This window comes from Gossypium arboreum, chromosome 3 (assembly GCF_025698485.1).
Source record: "Gossypium arboreum isolate Shixiya-1 chromosome 3, ASM2569848v2, whole genome shotgun sequence".
In the NCBI taxonomy this organism is placed as follows: domain Eukaryota; kingdom Viridiplantae; phylum Streptophyta; class Magnoliopsida; order Malvales; family Malvaceae; genus Gossypium; species Gossypium arboreum.
The window spans coordinates 21,329,332-21,336,782 of NC_069072.1; the positions used below are offsets into that span (position 1 = coordinate 21,329,332).

At 35.8% G+C, this 7,451-nt stretch overlaps 1 non-coding gene across 1 annotated transcript; it reads left to right on the top strand.

Annotated features, from left to right (window-relative positions):
* Positions 1-2,254: 2,254 nt before the first annotated feature.
* On the top strand, positions 2,255-2,361 carry LOC128291338 (small nucleolar RNA R71). Its single transcript, XR_008281114.1, has one exon. It is a non-coding gene; the product is annotated as a small nucleolar RNA R71 (small nucleolar RNA).
* The last annotated feature ends 5,090 nt before the right edge of the window (positions 2,362-7,451 follow it).

Below are 7,451 nucleotides of genomic sequence, written 5' to 3' on the forward strand. Positions count from 1 at the left end.
GTCGCACGCCCGTGTTGTTTTGGCGAGCTCGACCACAGCCATGTCGCACGGTCGTGGCATTTTGTCTTAGCCCATGTTTGGGGAAATCTTTTCCCTATTTTCACACGGCCCTAAGCACGCCCGTGTGCTTGGCCGTGTCTCTGTGGAAAACCTGTATTCAAGAGCTCCGTTAGTAAGTTAGGTGTTGAAGACTCAATTTTAAATAATTTAATACAGTTAGTACTCGGGTTGCCTCCCGAGAAGCACTTATTTATAGTCTAAGCTCGACTTACCTCTCCGTTGAATGATCATGGTGGTTTGAGGAGTTTATACTCCTTATCCCTACTATCAATCTCATCAAAATAAGGTTTTAAATGGGTGTTGTTTACCTTAAAAGTGCCAAACTTGGGATGACTCACCTCGACCGTATCGAATGGGAAAATGTTGAGTACCATAAGAGGGATTTCTTCATTCAGTGTGGTAGCGACAATATGGGATCTGCGGCATCTAATAAGACTCTATCTCCAACCTTAAGTTGATTTGGAAAGGTATTGAGCTCGTTTTGTCGTAGATTCAGTTTGTCAAGCTTTCTCGGTTTATGCGTCCGCCATTCATCTATCTTTTCGATTTGTAGCGTTCGATATTCATGAATAGGTCCTCTACTATTGCTTGAGAATGGCTCATGTACTTCCTTCAGGCTCATTTCCTGCAAAGAAGGTTGCACCATATTGTTAGCTTTAGTAGAATGGTTTAGACGATCACTTCAATTTCCAATGTGTTGCCGGAATTGCGAGCTTGAAGGGTGATTGTTTCGTCTCCCACATGAAGTGTGAGTTCACCTGTGCCAACATCAATAATTGTTTTAGCAGTTGCTAAAAAGGGCATTCCTAGAATTAAAGGAGTGTTGCTATCCTCCTCTATGTCTAGAATAATGAAGTCAACGGGAAATATAAATTTATCAATTTTAACTAGCACATCTTTAATAATATCCGTAGGGAATCTTATAGTTTTATCTGCTAATTGAATGCTCATCCTAGTCTGTTTGGGTTTCCCGAGACCTAGTTGCTTAAACATTTTGTAAGGCAGGACATTGATACTAGCCCCAAAATCAGCTAATGCATTATTAACATCTAAACTACCAATTAAGCAAGGAATCATAAAACTCCCTGGATCTTTTAATTTGTTCAGTAGCTTCTTTTGCAGAATAGCTGAGCACACTGTGTTTAGCTCCATATACGACGCCTCGCCCAACTTCTGCTTATTTGCTAAAAGCTCCTTTAAAAATTTCATCGCGTTTGGCATCTACGATAGAGCTTTAATCAACGGTAAGTTAATGTGTAATTTTTTTAAGAGTTTAAGGAATTTACCAAATTTTTCATCTAGGTCTTTCCTTGTCGCATTGGGTTATGGCACACGAGGTTTATATTTGACATTCACTTATTTGTTTTTATTATGACCTACCTCACCTTGACCTTTGCTTACCACAGTTTCTTGCCTCAGTTCTGGTTTAGGCTCAATGACTCCTTCGTCATCTTGAATATTAATTGCGTAGAGTTGTTCCCTTAGGTTAGGTTCAGTATTACTTGGCAAGCTACCTTGTGGTCGTTCAGAGATTAGTTTGGAAAGCTGGTCTATCTGAGTTTCGAGCCCTTGGATCGACGCTTGTTGATTTTTAAATGCCGTATCGGTGTTCTGGAAACGAGTTTCTGACACCGATATAAACTTTGAGAGCATCTCTTTAAGGTTTGGCTTTTTTTCCTGTTGGTAGCGTAGTTGTTGGTAGCCTGGAGGTGGTCTCTGATTTCTTTGGCCTCCCCATGAGAAATTTGGGTAGTTCCTCCAACCTGCATTATAAGTGTTACTATATGGATTGTTTTGAGATCGAGGATTATTACCCATGTAATTTAACTGCTCATTATTCATGTTGTGGCCATAAGGTTGGTATTCTGAATTACTTGATCCACCTCCACTTGCTTCGCACTGCATTACTAGGTGAACCTGTGAAGAACTAAGAAAACCATCAATCTTTTTGTTGTACAAGTTCTACCGGTTTGATAGCATAGTAACCGAATCGACGTTATAAACAGCAACTATTTTCGTTGGCTTTGTCCTCATGACTTTCCACTGATAGTTATTCAGTGACATCTCCTCTATAAACTCATAAACATCTTTAGGTGTTTTATTATTGATGGTTCTGCCAGCAGCTGCGTCAACCATTTGTCAAGTCGAAGGATTCAGGCCATTATGGAATGTTTGAACCTGAAGCCAAAGCGGTAACTCATGGTGAGGGCACCTTCTCAGTAAGTCCTTGTATCTCTCCCATGTATCCTAAAGAGTTTCTAAGCCCATCTGCACAAACGAAGACATATCATTACGTAATTTAGCCATTTTAGCCGGCGAAAAATATTTTAATAGAAATTTTTCAGTCATTTGTTCCCAAGTAGTGATTGACCCTCGTGGTAATGAGTTCAACCACTGTTTAGCTTTTTTTCTCAATGAAAAAGTGAATAACCAAAGACGAATGGCATCATCAAAAACACCATTAATTTTAAATGTATCGCATAGTTCTAAGAAGTTTGCTAAGTGAGCGTTGGGATCCTCATCCTGCAAACCATCAAACTGAACAAATTTCTGTATCATTTGAATAGTGTTAGGTTTTAGTTCAAAAGTATTTGCAGCTACAGCAGGTCTAACTATGCTTGATTCAGTTCCTGTTAAAGAAGGTTTAGCATAATCATACATAGTGTGTGGAGCAGGGTTTTGATTAACTGTAATTGCAGAAGGTAGCTGATTGTCTTGGTTTTCAGCCATCTCTTCGATTGGGGGTTGAGTATCATCCTATTGCTCGTTCTCTGTGTATCTTAAGCTTCGCCTTATTTCTCTTTGATGTTTGCGAACTATGCGATCGATTTCTTCATCAAAAAGTAGTGGTCTTGACAGGTTTCTTCTAGTCATAAACTATAAAAACCTGCCAAGAGAAAGTAAATTAATAAATAATAATAATAAATTAAATTAAATTAAATTTCAAGAAAAATAAATGGCTAAAGTAATAAAAATTAAGCGTTCCTAATATCTTAATTCCCCGGCAACGACGCCAAAAACTTGATCCCGTGATTTCGTGATAGGTTTTAAATATTTATAATTAATTGTTCTTGAAACTAACTATTATCGCGATGTAGGCAAGTGTACCTATCAAACGGTAGTATAGTTTTAGCAAGACTAGATTGTCGAACCCAAAGGAACTAAAAGTATTAGTAATGATGTCTTTTTATTATCTAGCCTAAGAATAAAGAGGTTTTGTTTTAACTAACTAATTATCTAAACTAAGAACTTACAAAGAAAAGAATTGGGGAATTGCTTTTGGGAAAATCAATTGAATTAAGACAATACCTAAGGAAAAATCCACCTAGATTGTACTTGTTATTCTGGCTCCGAATCGGGCGAGTTATTCATTTAACTTGTTCCCTAGAGATCCCTAAGTTATGTTATTATCCCTATTCAAGACTAATAACGTCTAATCCCTAGATTGAATAATTGAGACCTTTCTCTAATTAACACCCTCGAGTTGCATTAACTCAACCTATGGATCCCCTTATTAGGTTTCACTCGAATCCGGCAAAATCTTGTCACCCTATGTCTAGGCGCACAAACAACTCCACTTAATTATGACAAATGTACTCTTAAACAGGGTCTATTCCTCCTCTGAATAAGAGCTTATCTTGAATCAGTATCCTGGGATATCAAAACAAGAATTAAGAACACATAATTAAGAACAAGTTAAATATTTATCATACAATTCAGAAAATAATAACAAGATTCGTCTTAGGTTTCATTCCCTTTAGGTATTTAGGGGTTTTAGTTCATAACTAAATAAGAAAACATCTCAGAATAATAAAGAGTACAAAACATAAAGAAAACCCAAAACTCCTGAAGGGGAAATTGAGGAGAAATCTTCAGTCTTGATGATGTATTCGGCTTCTGAAATAGATCAATCGGCTTCCTCGGAGTAATTTCTTACTCTTTCCCTGTGTGCCCCCCTTTCTTCCTCCTCTATGGTGTATTTATAGGCTTTGGAATGCCTAAGAGCCCTCAAAATTATCCTTTTTCGAATTGGACTCAACTTGGGCTCGGTAGGGACACGCCTGTGTGCGATTACTTCAGGCCGTGCTCGAGCCTGCCAAATGGACACGGCCGTGTGGTCTGCCCGTGTGAGGAGGTCCAGGCCGTCTTAATTTTGTACTTTGGCCCATTTTCTCCGTTTTTGGCCCGTTTCTCGTTCCTTTCGCTCTCCTATGCTCTCCTAAGTATAAAACATGAAATTAAAGCATTAGGAGCATCGAATTCACCAATTCTAATGGGAAATCATTCATAAAATACGTTAAACATAGGGTAAAAATATGTATAAATTACGGTTTATTAAAGGGGTATAAGCATAATGTATATTCGGCCATGTTACTAAATTATTTTAGAAATGTTTTTAATGCATATTTTATGTGATGGAACAATATGATTATTGTGTATATACCAATGGTATGAGCATGTGTACTTGGTTATGTGATTGCCATTTATGCATGATAATTAGCATGCGAATGGGGTGTATTATGGGTTGTATTTTTGTTCTCATTTAATGGTTCATAGTGGCATGCTAAAATGGGCATTATTTATATATGTATTGCATTAAAGTTATGTTCGGCCATATGGTAATAATATTAAGGTTGTATATGTGTTTGGACAATAATTTATGTGTAATAGTGTGTTTGGTTTTTAACATGCGCACATGTAGAGTTAAAGAAATGATATGTTTGATATTTATTAAGTTAATTAGATATATTAGCATGTATTCAATATATGTGTCTGAGTGTCTTAAGGTATGCGAATGAAATTTGTTATGTATTAAGTTATGTTATAATTCAATTATTTGAATGTTATAAAGAAGATGTACATATGATTTGTATAATTGAGTTTGTATTACCTTAAACATGAATAGTAACGATTGACTCTCTTAAGCTGTGTATGGTTCGGTAATGCCTCATAACCCTAATCTGGCGACAGATACAGGTTAGAGGTGTTACAACTAGCTTATTATGTTGAATAGATAGTCTTTACCAAATTTTTGATGTATACTCACATGCGGATAGTTTTATGCATATATGTAATATAATAAGTTAATAATGTTACATTTTATTACTTTGTTTTATGGAAATACCATTAAGTCCCTATAACACCCCTAACCCGAAACCATCGCAGAATAAGGTTACAGAGCATTACTGTAAAAACGTAACATAAACATATACATTTCCAAACATTAACATAAATATAACATAATCCATACATAAACATGCATATCATCCCTTAATTGATCCATCGAGGCCTTAGATACACTTTAGAAACGATTAGGGACTAAATCGAAAACATTTGGAACATTTAAGAAAAAGTTAGAAAAATTAAGCTGTAGGGGTCACACGGCCACATGTCTGAGACACATGCCCGTGTCTCAGGCTGTGTAACATTTGAAATAGGGACACACGGTCGTGTCCTAGCCCATGTTTGTGCCTGTGTAACTCTCTGAGTTGGGCCACACGGCCAAGCCACATGCTTGTGTGCCAGGCTGTGTAATACTAGAAATGGCCTCACACACCTGTGTGCCAGGCCGTGTGTAACTGCTTGACTTGTAACATTTAAAAACTACAAGGGGCATACAACTATGTCACATGGCCATGTGTAACACACAGCTGAGACACACGTCCATGTCTTAGGCCGTGTGGACATGAAATTGGCTAAAATCAAGCCATTTCCATCACCCACTTCAAACATGTACCTACAAGCCATTTGCACCCTTAACCAAGGCATCAAAACATACTAAAACATACATAAAATGACCAAATCCCATTCAACCAATATGTCACATATCAAACTAACATACCTAAACTTCTGCATATTTGAATACATTACTACCATTTCAAAGCATACCATACTTGACCTATTCCATGTCAATATAAACTTACCATTTAGACCATTACTCACATACATCAAAATCACCCAAGTGACACAAACCAACCATTTACAAATGGTACCAAACAACCAACATATATATATGTACATACCAAAATTAACATTTAGCATTCAACCTAAACTTTAAACATAAGTCCACCTATACATGCCATTATAACCTTGGTTGAAACATCAAAAAATATCAATATATTCATTAGATAGTGTGATAGGTCTCCTACGAGCTTCCAAACTGATCGTGCTTCCGATAATCTATAAAACATAGGAAAGAAAACTACATAAGAATATAATGCTTAGTAAGTTCGTAAATCATGAATATAGCTTACCATTTCAATGCATAGCCTTATAATTTAAACATGATTCAATCCAACATAAGCTTGGCACAAGCCTAAGCATCATTAACAACCCATGTTAGTACTTTAACACATAACTCAATAGAATTATCACATAGTAAGGTAGATTACATGAACATAGTGCCATTGAATTCATACTTTCCATAAACATAAATATGCATACATTGATCATTATCATTTCATACCTTTCCATAGGTTCTTAACATAGTTGATTGGAACACTTATTGTTCCTTCCCTTTTCATAGCCATTGAACCATTTAGAATAACATTGAATACATGGGAAAGCTCACATAAAGTGTGCTAAACAAACGGTCGTAACCATTCATTTCCTTTTCCTTTACATCGTAGCTCACACGAGCTGTAAAATGGGTCTACTCACACAAGTTGATGGTCAGAATATAAGCTACATGATGCCACTCACACAAGCTGACCGCAACAAATGCAGGACCTCAGTCATCGGTAGGACATTCAAGACCAGCACCCAAAACATGGTAACCCTAATGACATGTCACTTATATTCTATATATTTTTAAGGTTCAAACAAGGGCTCAATAATCATTGTAACGTCATTGGATTTCCATCATTTCTTTACATGATAAATAGCATAATAACGCATATATCAAAATAACATTAAAACATTATTTAAACATATGAACTTACCTCGATAACAAAGATGTTGAAACAAGATCAACTAATCTAAGGCTTTAGCTTTTCCTCGATCTAGATCCGTACGATGTTTATAATGATCTAAATAAGAAAATTCAATCCATTTAATACTTATAATATTCAATTTAGTCCAAAATTCATACTTTTACAAAATTACACATTTGCCCCTAATATTTTAATTTCTTTACAATTTAGCCTTTAAGCTCATAAATTGAAATTTATGCAATTTCATCCCTATTTCATGCTATCCAAATTACCTAGGGACTTATACAACCTCATACAAATCAATATTTCAAAAATTTATCATGGTATTTTAGTACTTTTATAAATAAGTCCCTAAATGATAATTTTATATAAAATCACTTTACAAAACTTGTTTATTTAACAAGGACTCATAATCTTTCATAAAAATTCAAGAATCATGAAATAAAATTCATGGTAAAA